Genomic DNA, 24,993 nt, shown 5'->3' on the forward strand with positions numbered 1-24,993 from the left:
TTTCAGCATTTCATTTCCTTTTGATAGCTCCTACATTTCTGTGTAACGCTGTAACATGATTCTTTTCATTCAATTCCAAGCAGTTTTTATATTCCCTTGCTGTATGTTCAATTTCCATTCAACATTTGTCTATAATATTTTATAGAATTCGTTTCTCTTTTTGCAAGTATTTCATTACAAGCTTATTTGCATCCTTACTTTTCTTTCATGTCCATTATTCTTTCAATTATATCATCATGAATCATAAATAATTATTTAATAAGACTTTTTAGTCAGTCTTTTTTCATGTGTGCGCATAAATAGACATAAGTATTTATATATTTTTATACTATAATAATCATGCCTCTTATCAGCATGCAAAAATAAAACTTCCATTACAAACATAAATCCACTAATAACATTCAGAAATTGAATAATAAAACTCCCTAAATAAAACAATATATATTCTCATAACATTTTTTAACAATAAATCTGGTTTACTGTAATGTATGAGGTTCTGGACTAGAAAGCAAGAGCATGTGAGTTCTAATCCTCCTTTAGGTACAAACTCCAGCTGGGTGACTCTCTAGGCCAGGGGTTACCAACCTTTTGGACCTCAAGGACCACCAAACTTATAATTTTAAATCCAGAGACCCTGGGAAAATCCCCCAAAAAAGTCTGCAGGAAAATTGCCCACCTTGTTTTCCTACCAATCGATCATTCTTTATTTGGAATCGTGGGATATCTTCTCAGGGGGAGAGAGAGAGAGAGAGTGAGAGAGACTTTTTGGCTTCATGCAAGGAAAGCAGCAGAAACAGCAGAAGTCTTTCTCTCCCCCAAATTCCACCAGAAATGAGTCTTGTGAGACTTGTCGCAACGGTGACAAGGATGCCTTGCAGGGTCCCAAAGACTCATTTCTGCTGGAGTTTGGGGGAGAGAAAGAAAGACTTTTTCTGCTTTCCTTGCATGCAGCCAAAAGCAGAAGAAGAAAGAAGCAGAAAGAAGCAGCCCAGTGGCCAGGCCAGGCACGTTGGGGTGAGTGGGGCAAGTTCCCTCTCCGCCCTTTACCCCTTCCCCTCATTGCCTTGTGTTGTTCGAAATGCAAGCGATGCAAGCCTTGTGTTCCCGTGGGCCATGTGGGTGGCGTGGCCTTGTGTTCCTGCGCAGCCTGGATTAATTGCTTTGGGGGGTGCTTTGGGAGTGACATTTCTCTCCAGACAACCAAAATTTTCTCACGGACGACCAGTGGTCCCTGGCCCACTGGTTGGCGACCACTGCTCTAGGCCAGTCTTCTCTTTAGCCCAAGGTTGGTGGAGGTTATAAGGAAAAAAAAGTAGGCAGGGGCTTATGTGCAGCATCTTGAATTGTGCAAAATAAAGTCAGTATATAATAATAATAACTCATATTAATTCTAATTTTAAAAAACCCTTCTGGAAGGTTACTTTAACTTGCTTTCATTGGGCAAATCTTATTTCAGACCTAGACTGTTCTACAACATGGCAGGATGAAGGAAAAGTATTTCCTCCTAAGATCTGTTTCCTTTATTTCATAGTCCTGGGGAATTGGCTGTATTTTTATGATGATGTTTATATAGGATGAATTGATTCTACTATTTGAAATAACTAAACCTTTTTCTAAGATTTTTGCCAGTCACCATTCTTGTTCATTCCTGGGTCTCTAAGAAGCCAATCATTTTTCTGTAGTTTTTGAGTAGGACTTTGTCACTCATCAATTCATGTCAACTGGAAGAATAGTTCTTTCTTCCTCACCCCGTTACATTAATTCAGAATGTGCACAATTTTCCCCAAAGCTCATCGCTTGTCCTTCCATTATCATCATTCTCCAAAGCACAAATGTCACCAACCTATGGAAATTTGCTTTCATACATACATAACAGAAAACTTAGATGACATTGACTTAACTGCAGGATCACTGAAGGACCCAGAGTGGATCCTGCAACATTATCCTATGGGACACATATATTCGCTTTCATTCATTGATATAACTTTCTGACATACACCCACTACTGAAATTACTCCTTCTCTTAGATTTATATACTCAGCAGCTACCCAAGATCAGGCCACATTCATTCAGATTTGTTGTTGGCATTAAGATTATGTTTTGCATATTTGCCATATATTTCAATTTGTGTACACACCTAAGAAAACAATAAAGTTGTTATATGTCTGTGTTCAGAATATCTGTTCTTTCCTATATATCTTTATCAGCTAGAAGCTATTATTTATTTAATAAACCTGTTTATTATTTATTGCTGAGCTGCTGTTACTTCATTTCAGGAAAAGCTGCCTGTCTATACAAACTGGTATGCACATTCTTATCCTTGAAAAATCAAAAGAAAGGAATGGAATAAGAAATTTAGTTGTTTTGCTTAATCATAGAACATTCAGATAACTGGACCAAGAAAACCTATGTGCCCCTGAAGCAAATTTCATCATATAAGAAATGAAATGTAAATAATAAAACATGAAAGTATGATGCTGTGATGATAAATTAGATTTGAAAATCTAGATTTGAAATAAACCTATCAGGAAATAAATTGTTATTGCATGCAATGAAAAAAAATCTCCAGAATAAGCATGTCTAAGATTTCCTTGTTTACATAATGGGGTGAAAAGAGTAACTTAAAATACTGAATCCATCCAAGAAATTTAAAATGTATTTTGATATTGTGACTGATATTTTTAATAAAGAAATTTGAAACATATGATGTTTGTTTTTTCAGCAAAAGGTATTTATTTAAATGAATGATATTCAAACTTTATCATGTCTTTGCAGTGTAACCTCTATTAATTTTAATGAGATCTCCACTGAAATATAAATTAAAATAAAAAAAAAACCTTTTCTTTAATCCTACCTGTTCCAGTCTTTATCAAAATATTTTTATAGCAACAGGTTATGCTTTTTTACAGTGAACTTGTAAAAGCAATATGTATTATTTTATCACTGAGCAATTTATATTTGCCATAGGTTTTAAAGTGTAAAAATGATTGTGTAGATTTCATTTTAATATTGCATTATTTTGAACAGGAAATTAAGTATCCTTTATGGTGGCTATTCAGAGTAGTGTTTGTTCATGTAGTTGTAGAAGCCAACTGCCAGCTCTTTAACATAAAAAAACCCTTAAGAGTTCCCGTTCAGTAGTGGGATTCAAATAATCCCATCACCGACTCACCGAAAATGTCAGCGCGCACGCATGCGAATCAGATAAGCTAAAAACAAGGGCATTTAGGGCAAGAAAGGGTGGGGGCAGGTGGGTGAGGCCAGCCAGAGGTGGTATTTGCCGGCTCACCAAACCGCTCAATTTTTTTTTCCTACGGGCATGCCTGAACCGGTTTGAACCGGCTGAATACCATCTCTGTTCCTATTCCTTTTTCGCCTATCAAAAGGTTTTGCTTACCAGTCACCAATCCTGTCCATTGAATTCAGATCTCTCATATATTTTTCCCTAAATGGGTTATGGTCAATGATTGACAGTTACTTCTGCAAATTTATGCTTTTGCAAACACAACATGGATACTGCATCAGTTGGTTATATCCGCAACAGAGAAAACTTTTTGGCCATGAATTTTTAACTCAAGTGGTGAACAAAAAGGATACAAGAATTAACTTAGTCTAGGCAGGTAGATTCTCACTAGCATGAGGAGAAACTTTGTGATCTTAGAATACTTTGAAAGCCCATAGTTTTAGGGCTAAATGACCTAGTTTTACATTAACTAGTTGCCTTATGTTAAAGGTCATAGTTTCCAGCGGCAATTGCCTTTTTCTTCTTTGCCTATGAGATATTTCAGTTTTATAGCAGTAGATTGCTTGGCTTATGTATACCAGTGTAAACAATAAGGTACCTCATTGAGGCTGCAATTCTAAGCATTCATGCTGATCAATAAGACTTAGTTGAACTTATATCTGAGTAAGCATGCTTAAACTATAAATTATAAAGGTGAAATAAGGCATTTATATGCTTAAATGATCCTGGAAGACTTTTTATTACTCAGTGTATCCTTCTAGCATATTGGAAAAAATATCAGAAATTAAGTATTTTCCTTAATGAACTGCATCTGGATTATCAGAGGCATTTACTATTTTAGTTAATCAAGCTCTTAAAACATGCAAGCATTTATTTGCAATCTGAACTGCTACCATCCAAACAAAGCACTTTAGAAGTTCATTTGTTCATTTCATTCTGCACTTATAAATTTTAAGTAAACATATTAGCTCATTGAGCTAATCTAAAGCAGCTTGATATACAAATGGAGTACAAAACCTGTTGGATAATGAGGAAAAACTTGGAAGAATATGGGAAGCCTTGGTTGGAGTAAGATGGAGCCTGACATGGGGGAGAAATTGCTGAATGAAGTATACAGTAAGGGTGAATGGCAGAGCCTCCAGGAATATAAACTTGCTGTTTGATGGTTTCATATTAGGAATAGCAGGGTTCCTTGACTTTTTAAAATATAACATTTCAATCATCTGATGAAGTGACAGTCCATGAAGGTTTTCTTAGCTCACAATCCAATGAATCTGATTATATGGAGGCAGGACACAAGGCAGCTTTTGATCAGAGTTGCAAGCAATTTATACTCACCTAAAATTATGGAGATGGCAAACAAGTTAGATGGTTATCTAAAAAAGCATGGGCTTCATATTCCTCTGATCTATCCCATGCGTCCCTAACCACCTATCATGACCAGACATGGAATAATATGGAGCAATTTGACACCACATCTAGCAAGTCATTGCCAATGTATAAACCCCAACTGAGGAGGTCAGTATTCGGATGAGGATTGTATGATATACAGCAATATCACTCTGGTCTCTTGTCAAAATACACTTGGAGGAATTCTAGTAAATGAGGACAAGGCATTTTTCAGAACCCAGAGGAGTACACTGAACTCAAATACCAATTCCGAAGAGGAAGGAATCCTTCATTATATAAGTGGAATCCTGCATCCTCTGCTAACACATTTCTTTTAGAACTCCCTAGAGTTTTTAGCCACAAGTGTTGAATGCTCATTCCAGAAGCAGAGTGCTCATTTCCACAATAATGTGATATGGGGAAGCATAGAAGGGGGAAACAGATGGCATCAGAATAAATGGTCTGGTGTGTCTACTTTTTTGTCAACTTCAATTTGACATTGGCTGGATTCAAACCTCATGTAGGTTTTATGTTTAATCATGTGGGAATCCACTATTTTCATGTCTAGTTTTGATTTGATGTTCTATTTTTTGATAGGATTACTTAGACCAAATTCTCTCATTGGTGTATGATTAGAGCACACCACAGCTTGGCAGTTTGAAATCTACTCATTATGTATTGCTTGAAATTGCATTTTTAACATACTTTTATTTCAATATTTATGACAATAACTTAAGCAGGTTTTTAAATCATATATATTGTACGTAAATCTCCTCTTTATGGCTTGATTTTTATGTTTTTTATATTTATAAATTTAATTAAAAATAAAATAATTAAAGGAAGAAAAATACTCAAGTAAGCTGCCCTTTAGTACTGCAACAAGTGTATCAGAAGCCATTGAAAAGAATTATGACTCTTAATATATTGCAAAACCTCTTTGGTGACTACCTAGTAGTTCAAGTTGATTTATGCCATATTTCTTCCTCAAAAAGCTGCTCTCAAAATCTTATGTCATTTTATTTTGGGTTGCTAACACACTCAACACTAAATGCCTCATTATTTTAAAAGATTTCTTTGGATCCCCCCACTTTTAAAAATACTTAATATAAGGGAGAAATGATACTAATACACACATACCCTTTTAAGCTAAATTAGTAAGAACATTCTAAGATCTAAAGGAACATTATGATGCAAAATCTCACTAATATGAAAAGTAATTTTCACCCATTTTCCAAGTGCCTTAGAACAAATCCTCTAACAAAGCGTAAAATCCAATCTTTCCTTCCCACACACCTAATAAATACCCTTGCAATTACCATTAATCTTGGATAATCTTGAGTCATGCATAATTGTGTGAAAAATGAGCAGGCCTTCTAGATAAGATGGCTGTATGCACCTCAAATTCATTGATCGGATCAATTTGAAAAGCATGCCATGGCCAAAACAGAGAGTTGGTCTACATAGCCTTTGGAATATAAGATGCTTTAGCTAGGGTGAAACCTATTCAGAAAGAGAAGCGTAACTGGCATAGAAATACAAATTAAATCCATTTCCAGTGTAAAAATGGAGATGAATGAGTTTGATTAAATGGCTCAGCTGTTCTGACAGAAAATATGCTTTGCTTCCGATCCAGAGTAGGACTTGAATTATAGCGATGAAAACATGATGGAAAGAGGAAGGAACTTAATGTATCACTGTATCTGAGTTAATTCAAATAAAGGTTAAAATATGAAACAAAAATACAAAATAATTCAAACATCTGAAAATTCTAGAAATCGTAGTTTCAACGTATCTGGACTGGGAAAAATTAGCTTGGTTCAGAAGTTGAGATGTGGCAGAACGTAAGGGAGGAGATGTTTATATTTATTCAGAAACCTTCCTGATCTATTTAAAATTTCCCTAGGATATCACATTCTGTCTTGTTTGCTCCAATACTGTTATCTATTAAGAGCAAAATAATAATAACAACAGCTGCATCCTGAAGTGGAACAGTTACGTCTAGGGCAAGGCAAATATTTAAAATTGGTCCCCATGTTGATGGATAGAGCTTTGTTATCTACCTAACCTGTCCTAAGTCTCTAAACAAAGGTAATTTATTTTATTTATTTATTTATTTATTTATTTATTTATTTGATTTGCCAATTGTTTACAAGATAATAAGTATAAATGTATACATAGTTGTGAATACATGAAATGGGTACATATAAGAAAATAAAAGAATAAGAGAAACAATAGGACAGGGACGGTAGTGTATGGCAGAGGGGGACTCAAAGCTGTCAGTGATAGAAGGTTATGGCTCAGTGTAGCTGCTTCTCTATTCATGAAATGGGGGAGAAGGGGGAACACAATGTGGGCAGCTTTACCTTAAAACCAGTGGTGGGATTCAAACATTTTTACTACCGATTCTGTGGGCATGGCTTGCTGGGCGTGGCGTGGCATGGCTTGGTGAGAGTGGCGTGGCTTAGTGGGCCCGGCAGGGGAAGAATATTGCAAAATCTCCATTCCCACCCCACCCTACTAACCTGATTTCCAGCTCCTTTCTCCTGTGCAGGGCAACAAAAGAAGACCCAGCCAATCAGCTGGGACTTGGGAGACAGAGAATAGATGGGGGTGGGGCGAGACAGAGGTGGTATTTGCTGGTTCTCTGAACTGCTCAAAATTTCTGCTACCGGTTCTCCAGAACTGGTCAGAACCTGCTGAAACCATCTCTGCCTAAAACAGTATGTATTATGTATTATAGAAGAAAATATATCAAATACTTACTCCAAAAGTAAATATGGCAATGTCAGCTCCTGTATATGAACAACTAATTAGTGGCTGAGGACTTGAACCAGGATTATTTTTTTTAGATGGCTAGAACTCTCTTGCTGTGTTTGGAAAATGAAACTTGCCCCTTTTATTTAGCAGAAAGATCAAACAGCGGGTTGGCAATTTAAAATACGAAAGGGGGTCTAAGGGCTGTGAGTTCAGCTAGAATGGCTGGAATTATTTGCTATCCTCTAGGAAGGCAGTATAGAAATTATAGGATTTTTCTGCCGATTTCTCCCCTCCTTTTAAAATAGCCTTCTGACATGGGCAAACAAAAGCAGAGCTCACAAAGACACTTTGATTTCCAATGTTCAAGTACTCCACTCTTAGAATGAAGCATTGTGATGGAATTCAATTCAGTTTTACTAAACTTATTGAAACTTATTTTTGGACAGAAATACAATAATAAAGAAGTATATGCTATGGTATCCATATGCAACTTTATGGCATTTTACACCCATGTCTTGCTCCAAAAGTGCATAAATGTAGCTTTATAGTTGCTCCTTTCAACAAATTTATGAAGGGCTGTAGCAGTTATGCAGCAGGCAAACATTCTTGCTGCAGCTAAAGGACATTTCCAATCCCATAACAGCTTGCCATGAAGATAATTAATAATTGGCCCAGAATATGGTGTGAATGCATGAGGAATATTTAAAATAATCACCTGTATCTATGTTTGAATATTTCATAACAATCAAGCAAATATCCTTGCCTAACAATGAATAGTATTTATTAATAGAAGAAATCTTAGAAGAAAAGTTGCATTCATTGAAAAAAAAATCATTTCTGTGTGCATACTTTCAGTTTATCTATATCTATCTATATCCAAACTATCAATTCTCTTATCATCTATCTATCTTATATAGCCATCAATTTCACCAAAGGTAGGGTTTGTGCAATAAAGCTAAAACAGTACATAAATACATAAGCCACTTATCATGAAAAATATTAAATGCTATAAAAAATAGCAAACCAAGGAAATAACAGACAAAGGATTTTAATAAAAATAATAAGAGTCACCTCAACAAATTCACCAGTCCCCTGCAATTTCTAGGCTTATTGCCATAATCAGATCTTAAGGGACTTTCAGAAACTCTGATGAGACCATTACACTGAGGGAAATGATTCCACAATGTGTGCATTAGAGCAGAAAAAGCCTGCTGCATTTTGGGCATCAAGTATAATTCCCTAAATAACAGAACCTGCAACTTGCTCTTTCTACTAAATCTGGTGGAACAGGCAGAGGAAATTAGGGAGAGGCAATCCCTCAACTAAGCTGGTCTCATGACATGAAGGACTTAAAGGTCAACATCAGCACCTGGAACTGGACCCAGAAAAAGACTGGTAAGCAATGCAGCTTGTGAAGCAGAGATATAGAATGTTCTGCACGAGGAGCATAAAACACGCTGCCACATTTTGTACCAGTTGTGAACGGAACAACTACACCGAACCTCATCCATATTTAGATGTGGGTCTGGGAGTAAGAGAGAGGGAATTTGCAAAAATTATGATTTTTTTTTAAACTTCAAAATATATAGCAAATATGCTAACAATGTTTATCAGAAGTATAAACCAAACAGAAATGATATATTATCTTTTTGCCTTTCAACATTAACTGTTAGAACAAATCTATTTAAACGAAAAGGTGTGTATTGAGGATATATCTTCCTGTCAAGAGTTCTCAGGAATTAACAAATGTATACAACATCATCCAACTACAAGCTGATTATCTGCTTATAGATTAATCTGAGAGGAATATATATCCCTTGAGCTTCTTAACTGCAACAAGATACAAATAAATCCTGAGAAATAAGAGAGAACTGCTGCAGACTGTAGCCAGACTTTTCCCTCAGACACCCCGAAGTGTTGTGTTCTGCACTCAGATTGTTTAGTTTTTTTCTTTTTTATGCAAAACTTAGACCTCATCTGAATTACATTATGGATACTAAGAATTCAAAGGAATTTAAATAGATAGGGTCAGAGACATGAAAACAAGTCCAGTAAGTGAGTGAAACCGAGTGTGTTTAGTTTGGAGAAACCTAAATAGAAGATAATGTTCTTCAAATACTGGAAGAAACATTTTATTATGTATTATGTATTATTCAATTAACAAGTGAACATTTTGCCTTATAAGTACAATATAGATTTCAATACTAGTCAGTTCTTTAAGCTACATTTCTTTCTTTTTAAAATTTATTTTCACCATTACATATACAGTTCTTTCATTTTTGATTGTATCTTCAGTTGTTACTTTTGTTTGTTAAATTAACCAATTTTAAAAAAATGATTACAATACTCAGTCTTTACAGTATTGGGATGAGTCATGAAGTGGAAAAAGAAGAAGAAAGAAAAAATGTTCCTACATCTGGATTTTCCTAACATGATACATCTTAAATCAAGGTTAGTGAAACTTAATTGCAATGAAAATCCCAAATAAAAGTTAATAGAACATAAATGGTGTGTTTATAGAATTATTTCTGTCCAATCAACCATACAGATTAATGCAATAGCCTGATCCAGATAGTATTTATATGGCAATGTTTGGCTAATCATTATACACTGCATCTCAAACAAGTAAACATGTTTGACTCGTCTAGGCTAGCATGTAATATGAATGAAACTTACAAAACTTTCAAATTCAGCGGTAATATTTGGAAGGTTGACAGCAGGGGTGGGATTCAAATTTTTTAACAACCGGTTCTGTGGCTGTGGCTAAGTTGGTGGGCATGGCTTGGTGGTCATGTTATAAGCTGGGCGTGGCCAACTCAATATCACGCACATCAAGGCATGCATCTCCTCCCCTGGTCTCTCATGACTGTGGGGCTGCTGCAACGGTCGTAAGTATGAAAAATGGTCATAAGTCATTTTTTTCAGTGCCATTGTAACTTTGAATGGTCACTCCACACAAACAAAGTACCAGCAAAGGAGGGGAAAAAAACTCCAGAGAAGTTCCTAAGAAAGGAAGTCTAATCCTGCCAAGAACATAATAAGGGTTAATAGAGAGGCAGTTTCTGTAAGCAATACCAGAATGTTTCCTTCCTGCCTTCCTTACGGGATTAGGTTAGTAATTTCTTCTAACAACCAGTTCTCCAAACTGCTTAGAATGTTAACAACTGGTTCTAGCAAATAGGTGCGAACTGGTAGAATCCCACCCCTGGTTGACAGACACATTCATAGGAAATAAGTCATGGAATATTGTATTCCACCATCCACGAATAGGATTAATTTATGTCCTGCTTTAACTTGCTAAAATCTGGCTATTGTACTGAAGTCTGTTTCGATTACTGGTTAATAGTTAGTAGAAGGCAGCCTATATATCTCTGTTCCTCCTTTGTTGGATCAACCTGTGGTCTCCGAAGCTCTGTTAATAATATTTTCCTGGGAACTGGAATCTGTAGGGAACTATAAATGCTCAGATGGCTCATAGGGGACTGGGAAAGGGGTCAGAAAGGTGAAGCTCACAAGTGGCTGCTTCACTGCTTCATCACTGAAGCTTTTGTCCTTTCAACTAGGGTAACAACTCCTTGTGCAGATTGTATGATTTCTGTCACGCTCAACATGGAAGGATCAGAGGTCAGTAATAGAACACATGCTTTGAATGCAGAAAGTTCCTGATGTAGTCCTGGGTCTGCTGAAATATCAAAGAGCTGTTGCCTATTACTTCCTGAATTCACACAATGCATTTAAATAGTCCACTTCCTAGGTTTGTATAATACAGAGTTCATGAATCACACAAAACCACCACCTCCCAAACAATGGAACACTATGAAATTGTTAATATAATGTGCAAATTGAGCTTGCTGGCTTTAAAACATCTGGTGTCATTAAGTGAATGCAACTATTGAATAATTAAGACTCATAATTACTTCTGATCTATAATGTTTCTCTTTGTTTGCCCTACAAAGCCCTTCAAACTTTTGACTGCCAAAAATCTGCTGTTTTCGGGCAAGAAATGTGTAATAATTGCCTGAGTAAAAGTCAGCGTTTCTCAACCTCCCCAATTTTGATTTGTGATATTCAACTGGCCAGGGAATTTGAGAGTTGAAAACTATACACCCTAAAAGTGCTGGTGTTGAGAAACACAGTTAGAAAAATAAACATCTAGCCTTCAAAAAAAAAAACAGCAAAAGGATATTTGACATCAAAAAAGGCAACTATGATCTTATAGACAACGATCTCTCATCCCTTGATTGGCAATCTCTATTCACTGGATGCAATACTGTTGAAGACCATTACAACATATTTTTACTTGAAGTCAAAAGAGTCATCAAACTATATGTACCAACAACAACTCCCAAAACAAAACAAAAAAGCAGATTACCCATAACAATAAGGAAACTTCAATCCAAAAAGAGATCACTCTGGCGGAAAAACAAATCTGGTCACGTTGCCAATTTCAAAAGCCGATACAAAAATTTATGCCACCAGATAAAGACCGAATGCACCAATTATCACATTAAACAAGAGGAAAACCTTCTAAGCACCAATTCCACCCGTGCTTTTTACAATTTTGTAAACAACAAACTAAAAGACTCAAGGTCCATCCCACCCCTGATAGGACCTGATGGTAAAGACTGCAACGACGACACCATTAAAGCCAACATCTTTAACACATTCTTCGGCTCAGTATTTGTAAACAGCAATGGATCATGCCCAGTATTTCCTAGCCATACCACAGATAACAACAATGATCTAATACATATCGATTTTACAGAAGACAATGTTGAAAAAGCACTACGCAATCTAAAACCATCTCTATCTATTGGACCGGATGGAATATGTGCCTACTTCTTAAAAAAGCTATCCACTGCCATAGCCAAACCTCTAAGCATAATCTTTGAAAAATCTTTCAGGACCAGCTCCTTGCCTAACCTATGGTCACAAGCCACAGTCATCCCCATCTTCAAAAAGGGAGACCCAAGCCTAGTTGAAAATTACAGACCAATCTCCTTATGCTGCGTCACCTGTAAAGTCATGGAATCAATTATTAACCAATCCATCATCCTCCACTTAGAGACAAACAACCTACTCTCCAATAAACAATTTGGTTTCAGAAAAAAACTATCCTGTAATCTGCAACTCTTACACTGCAAAAACATATGGACGACACAACTCGACCAGGGCAAAGCAATAGACGCAATCTACATAGACTTCTGTAAAGCCTTTGATTCAGTGGTACACGACAAACTACTCTTAAAAATAAAATCCTATGGTATCTCTGGACAACTGCATAACTGGATAGAAGCATTCCTGGCAAACAGACAACAAATGGTCAAAATTGGGAGCGTCCTATCAAATTCTGTACCTGTCAATAGTGGTGTCCCCCAAGGCAGTGTTCTAGGACCAACTCTCTTCATACTCTACATAAATGACCTCTGTGATCATATTAAGAGCAATTGCGTTCTTTTCGCTGATGATGTAAAGCTGTTCAATACCACAGACAATACTGCTACCCTACAAAAGATCTTGACTATGTATCAGAATGGTCAAACAAATGGCAACTTCAAATCTCAACAAATAAATGCTCTGTCTTACATATTGGCAAAAAAAAATCAGAAAATAAAATACAAGCTGAATAGTCAAGATCTTGTTGATGACCCAAGCTCTGTAAAGGACCTTGGAATACTCACCTCTAATGATCTAAGTGCTAGAGCCCACTGCAACTACATAGCCAAAAGGCATTAAGAGTTGTTAACCTAATCCTACGTAGCTTTTTCTCTGGTAATATCACACTACTAACCAGAGCATACAAAACATTTGCTAGACCAATACAATACAGTTCATCAGTCTGGAACCCACATTACGTATCTGATATTAGCACAATTGAGAAAGTCCAGAAATATTTCACAAGAAGAGTTCTCCACTCCTCTACTCGTTGTAGAATACCTTATGCCACCAGACTTGAAATTCTAGAACTAGAAAACCTTGAATTACGCTGTCTTCGGTCTGATTTAAGCATGGTATATAAAATCATACATTGCAATGTCCTACCTGTCAATGAATACTTCAGCTTCAACCATAACAACACAAGAGCACACAATAGATACAAACTCAAAGTTAACCGTACCAAACTTGATTGCAGGAAATACGACTTCAGCAATAGAGTGGTCAATGTCTGGAATACTCTACCCGACTCTGTAGTTTCTTCCCCAAACCCCAAAAACTTTAACCTTAGACTGTCTACTATTGACCTCACCCCTTTCCTAAGAGGTCTGTAGGGGGCGTGCATAAGCGCACCAACGTGCCTACCGTCCCTGTCCTATTGTTTCTCTTATTCTTCTTTTATTTTTCTTATATGTACCCATTTCATGTATTCACAACTATGTATACACTTATACTTATTATCTTGTAAACAATTGGCAAATCAAATAAATAAAAAATAAATAAATAAAAATAAAATCTCTCAAGTATGAGCTATTTATTGATTGTGTGGATATTTTATCAGGATAATTCCTATAGTCCTCACCAAGTCAGTGGTTTCTTCACTGTTGGTATCATCATGGAAATCAGACTGAGCTGAATAATGTCCATAGTCTTTCATGGAGACTGGTATCTTGGTGGTTATAAGAATGCTTGTTTCTTGGAAATCACAAATTCTACAGTTCTCATATTATTAACTGATGCATACATTCATGCCATTTCAGTGATAGCAGAGGTGGTATTCAGCAGGTTCTGACCAGTTCTGGAGAACCGGCAGCGGAAATTTTGAGTAGTTCAGAGAATCGGCAAATACCACCTCTGACTGACCCTGCCCCCATCTATTCTCTCCCTCCCGAGTCCCAGCTGATTGGCTGGGTCTTCTTTTGTTGCCCTGCACAGGAGAATGGAGCTGGAAATCAGGTTAGTGGGGTGGGGAGGGAATGGGATTTTGCAGTAACCTTCGCCCAGGAGTGGGGAGGGAATGGAGCTTTTACAGTATCCTTCCGCTGCCACGCCTACCAAGCCATGCCATGCCACGCCCACCAAACCACGCTCACAGAACCGGTAGTAAAAATTTTTGAATCCCATCACTGGTTGATAGGGAATGGATAAGCCTCTAGACAGTTATGACAGCTAGATGTTATGTGCCAGTGATTAGTAGCATTACTGCAATTGCAGAACTCAGTTATAAGGTCCATGCTTGTATCCAAGTACTCAGAGCTGAAATTGCAGCTGTGGAAAGTATACCTACAGCACACACTGTGGCACTAAACTGCAACAAAGAGTGTTATGCCGATTTGCCCAATCAGTTGCCTTCAAGACATAGTGGGACTACAATGCCTAGAAATTCCAAATAACAATAGTCATACTAGCAACTGATTATGGAACGTAAGTTTCAACTTGTTTGGAAAACACTAGACTGGGAAAAACTGCCACAATGTTTTGAAACTTTTTGGGAAAGTTATGGTGATTCAGTGGTATGAAGAAGAGAAATAGATATTTCCTAGAAATTAAAAGCAATTTGAGGATAACAGGAACAGGAAACGGGTTCTATTTTACCAAACAGGTTCCCTCTAATTTTGCAAAAAATCATTCTGTTGATTTGCTTATGTTTTCCACACAAATAATTACATGCACAGTATATTAAATCAGAATAGACAAAGCATATATCTGGAAAAGGTGCCACTTAAAACTTAACAAGCCAAGAATTTAAAAAGTAGTGATTTTTTTTTTTTTTTTTGTTTTTTTTTTTTTTTTTTTTTTTTTTTTTTTTTTTTTTTTTTTTTCCTTTTTTTTTGGGGGTTTTTTTGGGTTTTTTTTTTTTTTTTTTTTTGTTTGGTGTGGGGGGTTGGGGTTTGGGGGGTTTTGTGGTTTTTTTTTTTTTTTTTTTTTTTTTTTTTTTTTGACATCAACAAATTGTACAGAGAACTACCATAAACTCACAATGTTTTAAATGGATTTGTCCATTAACAAAATAAATATCTCTGAAAATTTGCAAGATTTACAAAGGACATAAAAGTTTTGTCTGAATATAAGAATTGTAAAGGAAGAACAGGATTAATCCATTGCTGCAAGATGCACTCATTCTTCAAAACTCATTAATTACTTAGAAACCTGATCACAGAGCTTATATTTCTTCCATCTACATTGTAGCTCCAAATTACATTACTTAAATATACAGTAGACGTCTACAACAACTTTAGGTATTCCTTCAAGCAGTTCTGTTTTCCAAATTTCTCACAGAGCAAATTATTTTGAAGATAACAATTCTTTCTTTAAAGGAAAACAAGTTTGGGCAATGCTGGCTAGTACTTGACTAGAATAAAGCACAATTACTTCAATTAGTGGAGCTTTGGAACGATCTGTTTCTCTTTCTGATGAAACTGAAACTTGATCCAGACAATTTTGATCAAATGAAAGAATGGGGAACAAAGTTTTAAACTATGATAGAGGAATTCAGGAATTCCTGCATCCAGGAATGCAAACCATCTGTGTGCAGTACTTTCATAGACAAGTCCAGGGAAAGTGTTTGCAAGGTTATCAGATCTCTCCATAAAAATGAGTCTTCACATTCATTTTGATTTATGAAATGAAAAGGCATCCCATACGAAGATTCCTTTAAAAAATTTGTTGAGAAAAATCAGTTGACTCAAATGCTGCTACTGTTCTTCTGAATAGGGTTGGTTATTGGGAGAACATGAGCTTTTAAAAAATAGTTTGCTGGAAAACAATAATTCCTTTGGCATTAGCTGATGATTTAGGATTTTATTTATTAATTAAATTTCTATATTTCCTTTAAGTGACTCTGGCCAGTTTAACTGATGGATCCACTCTGTTTTATTCATACACAGCACTCTGTTTTTCATTATATTTAAAATAATTGTTTGTGGAGGCTGGATCATAATCATATTATTAGCTGCTTTCAATGTTATTCTTTAAAATATACTAATAAATATTCATGGATGATGTAATGGAGGTTTCTGGAAAAGCTACACCTATACCATATCTTAAACACTGCCTTAACCACTACACCAAACTGGGTCTCTTTCTTTACTGTTTGTCGGCAAAGCAAATTTAAAACTGGAACAAAATTTGAAACAAAATCTCTACTGTTAGGAGAAACACCCCAATACATCCCATAACATCAGCATGTATACAAACACATCGCACACATACTGCTTTTATGACAGCCTTCTGTAAGACTGTTTTGAAAGTGAAGCTTACCAGCCTTATCCTAATTTACTTCTGCCTGGAGCTCTAATAACTTCATTGTATAATTTAACAACAACAAAATGGAAAGGCATGGAGGAAATAAATATATTAAAGGCATGAATTTCCATAATACAGTTTGACTCTCAGGCTGCTGGGCAAATGCCATAGTAGAATGTATTGTCAGAAGACTTATGGCACTGGATAAAATGGTTTTTGCTCTATACAAAGCTCGGCTGGAGTGCTTTGTTTGATTCCACAGCATGCATTCATTAAGATAGCGGCAACCTAGAAAAAATTGGGAGTAGAAATGGCAAGAGGACAAATAGCTCACAAATATGGTTAGGAACATATTTGAAACAAAAAATGTAGGACTTGCATAGCTGAAAGAACGTGCCTGTATATTTGTACTTGTATTTGATTTTATCTATGCCTATGAAAGAGGAAGCAATACATCTGCGCAGTCCTTTTCTTGATTTCCCAAAATTATAACAACTAATAGGATTGTAAACTTTTTTTTCTTGCAAACATTTTTCCTTCAAAAATTTTAAGAGAAGAAAAATAACATGCTGCCGAGAAAAGTGCTAGACACCAGTATTAATTTTATTTATGAGTTTTGTCTCCAGGACCATAGCCATTCTTAGAACATCAAAAAAGTTGCGGGTGTGGCTGAATACTTTGTTCAGAAGTATCCTCATCTGCCAAAAGGAACAAATCAATTTCCAGCTTGGAAAGCTCAAAGCAAGTGGCTGTTCCTGGACCATGGGCTTTCATCAAGTAGCAACCTAATGAAACAACGTTGATTAATTCACAAGGTAGGAGTTCTCAAACTGTGTCTTGTGATCTCCTGTAATTCAGGAGTAACATAAGTAGAGGTATCACAGAATTGTTCAGAACTTGACTCACGTAAGATTGGATCATGAAGACGGCAAGTCAGTTTTTCATCTGCTTCCTTTTCTTAGCAGAAGAACCAGAAGTGGTATTCAGCTCTGGAGAACTGGTAGCAGAAATTTTGAATAGTTCGGAAAACCGGCATATACCACCTGTGACTAGCCCTGCCCCCATCTATTCTCTGCCTCCCAAGTCCCAGCTGTTGCCCTGCAGAGGACAATGGAGCTGGAAAACAGGTTAGTGGGGTGGGGAGGGAATGGAAATTTTAAAGTATCCTTCCCCTGCCACCCCCACCAAGCCATGCCCACCAAGCCACACCACGCCCACCAAGTCACACCCACAGAACCGGTAGTAAAAAAAAATTGAATCCCACCACTGAGAAGAACAAGAGTTTTGAACAGACTATTTTGGATGTGGCCATTCAGCCAAAAATGTGTTTCTACTATATTTTATATATCAAGTTTAGATACTGCACATCTCACAGAGTGGATTCTGAGTGGTGTACAACTAAAAGTATGAAATCATAAAACCTGTAAAAAATTCATCAATAAAAGGAGGCAAGTGAAAAGAAAAATACAAGTTAAAGGTTAAAAGATGGGGAAGAAGGTGCTAACTGCATCTAGGGTTGCAGGCCACTCTGCGAAGCCCCATCAGAATTGAGAGAACCAAGTCTTCAAGTTCTTTTGAAAGGATAGGAGAGTGGGGACTAGCATCCCCTCTGGAGGGAGAATATTGCAGAGGGTGGAGGCAATGACAAAGACTCTCTTCCTGGATATCTATTGTCTTGGAGTTTTATTCATGTGACAGACACAGAGATCATTGGTCAATTTTGCCATGATATCACAAAGTCTGAGAACTCCAGATCTGGATAAATCTAAATCAAAACATAGATTTCCTATTGGCCAATTGGGTTCAAAGAGCAACATAAACCAGTAATAAAGGAAAAACAGAAATTTAAGGATTCCAGCAGACAAACAACATAGCAATAAGATTTAAGGACAAGGCAGAAACTTGATCAAGACAAACCAATAAATTAATGTACCATATGTACCAAATCTGAGGCACCAAAAATGAATTGTAATGGTATTTTATTTACTTTTTTTGCACAGAAAAAGAAAGATACTAGATTTTACTGTCAACTTTTATTCATTATAACATATAACTGATCTTGAGTTGGTTGGTTCTGTCCATCATCTTGCCCCATCGCACATTCCTGTGGTATTTCATTATTCCTGTTAAGAATGGACAAACACAATATAGGAAAGGCAGGAAATAGTGTTATCCATGTTTCTAAATGATATTTTCCCGGGTTTCTTGCTATTAGCCACACTATTTAGGATGGGAATCCTGGATCAACTGGTGAGCCAATGGCTTCCTATTCCATATGTCAGTCATGCTAGGTTCAGGTTCAGCTTCTAGAAATGGGGTTTAGTCTAAAATTATGTTCAAGTCAGTTCCTGAATTAAATGCTAACCAAGTCAGTCTTGCATACATGTCTCTGTATGCAATTACATTTTGAGAAATGTGGTCTTCTTTTAATTGCTGGTTTCTTTCAGATAATAAATAAAGTTTCTGGCATTTTTCTAGAAGTTTATCATGATACATCAATTCCTTCCAGTATCTGATATTCAATACGTTTTCCTCTCAAACTGTTTAAAGTAATATACAAATTCCCCACACAAACCTGGAAGGGAAAGTGGTAGAGATGCTTACTTCTACATTCTTTATTTACATATTAGTTTTGCATCTCAGAGTTATCACCAAACCAAACCAGCCAGATCCACTATGTCAAACAACATAAAGTTCCAGTTGATTATTCTTGTCTAAAATGGCAAACATTGGAAAGCTACAAGCATCTGACAAGCCACGCTATATAGCTGAAGGCCACTCCCTTGGTTATATTTTGTGCAATCTTCAAGACTGATAATGTGTCAGAAACCATTGCAAGTATAATTCAAATAATTCATTAGAAGCAGTCTTAAAACCATTGAAAAGGAGATGGGGAATAGGATGAATTCTTGTTGTCTGGAAGACAAATTTAGTTTTGTCTCATTATCTAGCTGCCATCAGAAAAATCACAATGCATTTATTATCCTTTTTTTGATGGCCTATAAAATATACCATAAATATTTAAAAAGCAGAATTGAGATGCATCCATTATGTGTGTTTTGAAAATAGCTAAATTAACATACAGGAAAATCTAGCTCTCTGTATTGTTGGAAGAAATATCCTTCTGGGTTCAGTTCCAAGTGGGAAAAAAGACACTGGAAACATGGAGGCTGTTTGGAAAGATGGTTTAATGGTGCACAGGACCACATGGCTTGGAACTCCAAAGAAGGAAGGATGATCACATGCTTCAAGATGAAGGAAAAGAAGGAAGGCTAATATGCTGAGTGTGCCTGGGTTTTGTACACTCTGTGGGGATTTGAATTTGAGCTTGTATTCTGATTGGTTGTCAGACTCCCATGGGGCCATGTAGGGGCAACTCTGTAGGCTGTCCTGAGTCCCAGGCTTGGTTGAGCCTTGCTGGATGATGATGTAATGAAAGGGCTTTGGGCAATTTCTATAGCTCTACCTGGAGATCTTTGTTATGTAAAATAGGCTGGCCTAGGCCAGAGTAATGGCCCATTAGCAAAGGTGGTGCGGGGCTGAGTTTCTACTCTTTTTAGGGGGAAATATTCTGCCTTTTTAATATTTCCTAGGATATTTCATTTTTCTAGGAGAGGGGTAGGTGCTAACTTCCTACAGTATCGTGCTTTTATACCAATTATTACCAAAGTCTAGATCTACTCATAAGATTGCTCTCACTTATTTGGATCCCACCTTCGGAACTCAAGGCATATCTGAAAATTTCCTTCATTTTATCCTGAAGCATTCCTTGTCTGGTAGACTAAGGGAGAATGATTGGTCCAAAAGCCAATTAAAAATATCAAGACCAAGTATGGAGGTAGCCATTTCATTGTTGATCCAATTAGTTTCTTCATGCTGCATATTTTGTCCAACCTCGCCCTACCTTCCTTCCTCAGACTAAAAAAAGATTGCTCAACTCCGATTCAATAAAATTAGTAGTTGTACTCAAGAGTTATTATTCCTAAGTGATCATCAAGATAATGCAATAACTGTTCTTGGAGTACATGAGCCTGCGCACATCTTTCCTCGATGGTTTGTTTCAATACTGTTTGCTGACAAAGACACAATTCGCTATAATCACTATTTGTATAGCCATAAAATTTGTTTTTTTAATTAACTTGGATTAGGTACAAATCATGCATTAGTGTTCTTAATTCTTGTTATGAATTCATTAATTCAGTTAATGTGATTTGTAGCCAGGTTTCCCTTTGTATGTGTACTTGTACTGTGATTTAATTAAATTTTGATGAAGCTAGATAAGCTACTTTAGGGTACAAATTTATTATGTGGCCATTTATATAACAGAATAAGTTGTTTTCGGTGTCATGGGCATCTGTAAGAAAAGAAGAGGAAAGGAAGGGAAAGGGAAAAAGGGAAAAAAAGAAAGGAAAGGAAAAAAGAAAGCTGTTGTTTAGCAGTTTTAACCGAAATTATCCATTGCAACATTTATATGCAACAATAATATCGTTATATTTATATTTTAACCAGATAAAAATCATACAAATTTTGGGAAAGAAATAAAGAAATTAGAGAAAACTAGTATCAACGAAGAATATAGAAAAAATAAAGATGATGCTAGAGTCTGCTGTTCTACTCTGCAACATTCCGGCTCCCCCAGAGGTGGTATTCAGCAGGTTCTAACCAGTTCTGGAGAACCGGTAGCGGAAATTTTGAGTAGTTCGGAGAACCGGCAAATACCACCTCTTGACTGGAGATATTACAGTATCCTTCCCCTGCCACACCCATCAAGCCACGCCCACAAAACCGGTATTAAAAAAAATTGAATCCCACCACTGGGCTCCCCATTTTATAGTTTTAAAATTAACACAATCTTTTTAAGAATCTTTAAGAAGTCAAACTTGGCAAAGAGTTTGGGAAGCACAGAAGGTGTTTCTGCTACATTTAATCCCTGGACTGCCACTTTATTGACAAACTTTCAGAATTTCCTATTTGAATTTGATTTGTGTTCTGTACAGTCAATTAACATACTCGTAAACCCCGCGCTGCGATTGGCTAAAGCGCGCGGAGACCGGATTGGTCGAGCGAGCCGCACTGATTGGCCCGTTAAGAATCTCCCGCGATTGGTGGAACTAAGCGCGGGAGATTCGAAGCGGTGCCATTGGCCGCGGCCGCTGCGGCTTGGAAATAAAAAGCCGCTGTTTCTCCTTTCCAAGCTAAGCTGTAAACGGAGCACAATAAAGAGCTGAAACCAGTCACTGACTCCGAGCTTCCTTCCTGCGCCGGACGCGACACTGGCGACGAGGGTGGGATCCACGGAAGAACCACCGAGCACGTGTCCCGAGGAAGACAAAGACCGACTAGATGGCCGGCATCACCCTGCCCGCGCCGTTCAACCCGGCTACTGAGGACTGGGAATCATACACAGACCGATTCCTAATGTTCCTCCAGAGTAGCAACTTGAAGGACGCGAACGGACAGAAGAAAAGGGCCGTCTTCCTGACGCACTGCGGGCCTGCGGTGTTCAAGATGGCCAAAGCCCTCGCAAAACCCGCGGATATGAAGGCGATGGACTGGGCCGACCTCGAACCATTACTCCAAAACCACTACGCCCCCACCGTGCCCATCCTCATCCGGCGGGACAAGTTCTACCGGCGGAACCAGCGGCAGGACGAGAGTGTCAGCGATTTCATAGCTGACCTGCGAGACCTCGGGGGCCTGTGTGAGTTCCGGGATTTGGACGATGCCCTCCGCGACCGCGTGGTCCTAGGCCTCCGGGACCAGGCACTAAAGAGCCGACTGATGGCAAAGGGCGACATCGACCTCGCCACCGCCATGGCGGAAGCTTCCGCAGCCGAAGCCACCAAAAAATCAGCGGCCCGACTTCGGAAGGCAGAGAACGGGGACCGCACCGACAACCCCGAGGCAAGCCGATGAGAGACCACCACACACCACGGGGACCTGGACTCCGCCTCGGACACCCTGGAAGAAGAGGAAGACGTCCATCAGCTCCAGGCAGGACGGGACCGACGAGATCAACGAGGTCGTAAGTCGGGTCCCCAGTGCGCCGGGTGTGAGGCCAACCACCCTCGATCAGAATGCCGTTTCATCGACGCGACCTGCCGGCATTGCAATAAGAGGGGCCACATCGCCCGAGTCTGCCGACTCAGGAAAACATACAGCCCCCGCCGCTGGGACCCGAGCAACCGGAGGCGAGATGACACGCCCCCCAGATGCAGAGAACGCCAAGCCGAAAATCGCTGGAGCCGAGACACCCGGGAGACGAAACGGGGAAGACCGCCAGAGGGAGGACACCCACCAGACGGTCATGATCGGCCACGCCGAGACCACCGATGCCCGAAAGGTCTACGTAGAAGTGGACATCGAGGACGAGCCCTACCGGATGGAGGTGGACTCCGGGTCCTACCTCTCCATGGTCGCCTGGAAAGAAATCAAGCGGCTGGTGCCAACCATCCAGAAGGGAGGACTGGAGAACCAGAAATTGGTGATCAAGGACTACCAGGGGAACCGAATCCCCATCATCGGGACCGGGCAGTTCGAGGTGACCTTCAAGGGCCGCACCGCAAAGCTTCCCCTGACAATCGTGGACCGGAACCAACCCAGCCTCTTAGGACTCCAATGGTTCGCACCACTGGGCATCGAGGTCACAGGCATAAATCACATCACGGAAGCTGACTGGGAGCAACAACTGGCAAAGGACTTCCAAGAAGTATTCGACGGCACCCTAGGCAAGTACCGAGGGCCCCCTATCTCCTTCAGTCTAGACCCCAACATCGCCCCCATACGCCTAAAACCAAGGCGGGTGCCTTTCGCACTACGGAAAAAAATAGACGAGCAGCTTGACAAGCTCGTCAAACAGGGGTTTTTGCAACCAATCGACCACGCCCGATGGGAGACCCCAATAGTCACCCCAGTTAAGCCAGATGGGTCAGTAAGAATCTGCGGGGACTATAAGGCCACCCTCAATTGCGCCCTGCAACAAAGCGCCTACCCCGTTCCAGTAGTGCAACACCTACTTCACTCGCTGGGGGGGGGCAAGGTTTTCGCGAAGCTCGACCTGGCGCAAGCCTATCAGCAGCTGCCGGTCGACGAAGCAACTGCCGAGGCGCAAACAATAGTCACCCACCGGGGAGCGTTTCACTGTAACCGACTCCAGTTTGGAGTCAGCGTGGCCCCGGGAATTTTCCAGAGCCTCATGGAGAGACTACTGCGAGGGATAAAGGGGGTGGTCCCCTACTTCGACGACGTACTAGTGTCGGCAGCCAACCGGGAAGAACTAGAGGGTCGCCTAAGGGAGGTACTTGACAAATTCAAGGGGGCCGGGCTAAAAGTGAAGAGAGAGAAATGCCAGCTTTGTACAGAGCAAGTCGAGTTCCTGGGGTACCTCCTAGACCGACATGGCATCCACCCAACCGGGAACAAAATCAAAGCCATCAAGGAAGCCCCCACCCCCAAGAACAAAACAGAGCTGCAGGCATTTCTGGGGCTGCTCAATTTTTACAATGTGTTCTTGCCCCAAAAGGCGACCGCGGCGGAGCCTTTGCATAGGCTCCTGGATAAGACGGCCAAATGGATCTGGGGGAAACGTGAGGACACCGCATTCAGGAAAACCAAGGACCTGCTCACCTCGGATGCCGTCCTCATACAATACAATGAGACTCTACCCCTCGCCGTCACATGCGACGCTTCACCCTTTGGCGTCGGCGCCATCCTCAGCCATACACTCCCGGATGGAAAAGAAGCACCCATTGCGTTCTTTTCTAGGACACTCAGCAAACCAGAAAGAAACTACAGCCAATTGGACAAGGAAGCCCTGGCCATCGTTGCAGCAGTAAAGAAATTCCACGAGTACCTCTACGGCCGCCGATTCACCATTATCACAGACCACAAGCCGTTGCTGGGAATCCTGGCTGGGAACAAGGCCACCCCGAACATCCTATCCCCCAGGATGACAAGGTGGTCCGAGTTCCTTGCCGCCTACGACTACCGGCTCACACACCGTCCCGGTAAGACGATCACCCACGCAGACGCACTGAGCCGTTCGCCACTACCCGACCTAGACGACGACCCAGCCCCCACGACGACCACCCTCAGCATAGAGGCACTGCCCGACCTACCCATAACCGCGTCAGACATTGCCCGAGAGACTAATAAAGACAAACGTCTGGCGCGGGTATTACATTGGGTAGAAAAAGGGTGGCCGGAAAAAGACAACGATGAATCGTTCAGGACATTCCGGAACCGGCAAACAGAACTGTCTTTACAGAAAGGTTGTTTGTTATGGGGGGACAGGGTGGTCATACCAGAAAAGTTGCAAGGGAAAGTATTAAAACTTTTGCACAAAGGGCACCCGGGCATCGTACGGACAAAAGCCTTGGCCAGAAGTTACGCTTGGTGGCCAGGCATGGACAAGGAGATTGAGG

Source organism: Notechis scutatus, chromosome 1 (assembly GCF_049901735.1).
Source record: "Notechis scutatus isolate UNSWTSFEM ecotype Mainland chromosome 1, rNotScu1.2, whole genome shotgun sequence".
Classification (NCBI taxonomy): domain Eukaryota; kingdom Metazoa; phylum Chordata; class Lepidosauria; order Squamata; family Elapidae; genus Notechis; species Notechis scutatus.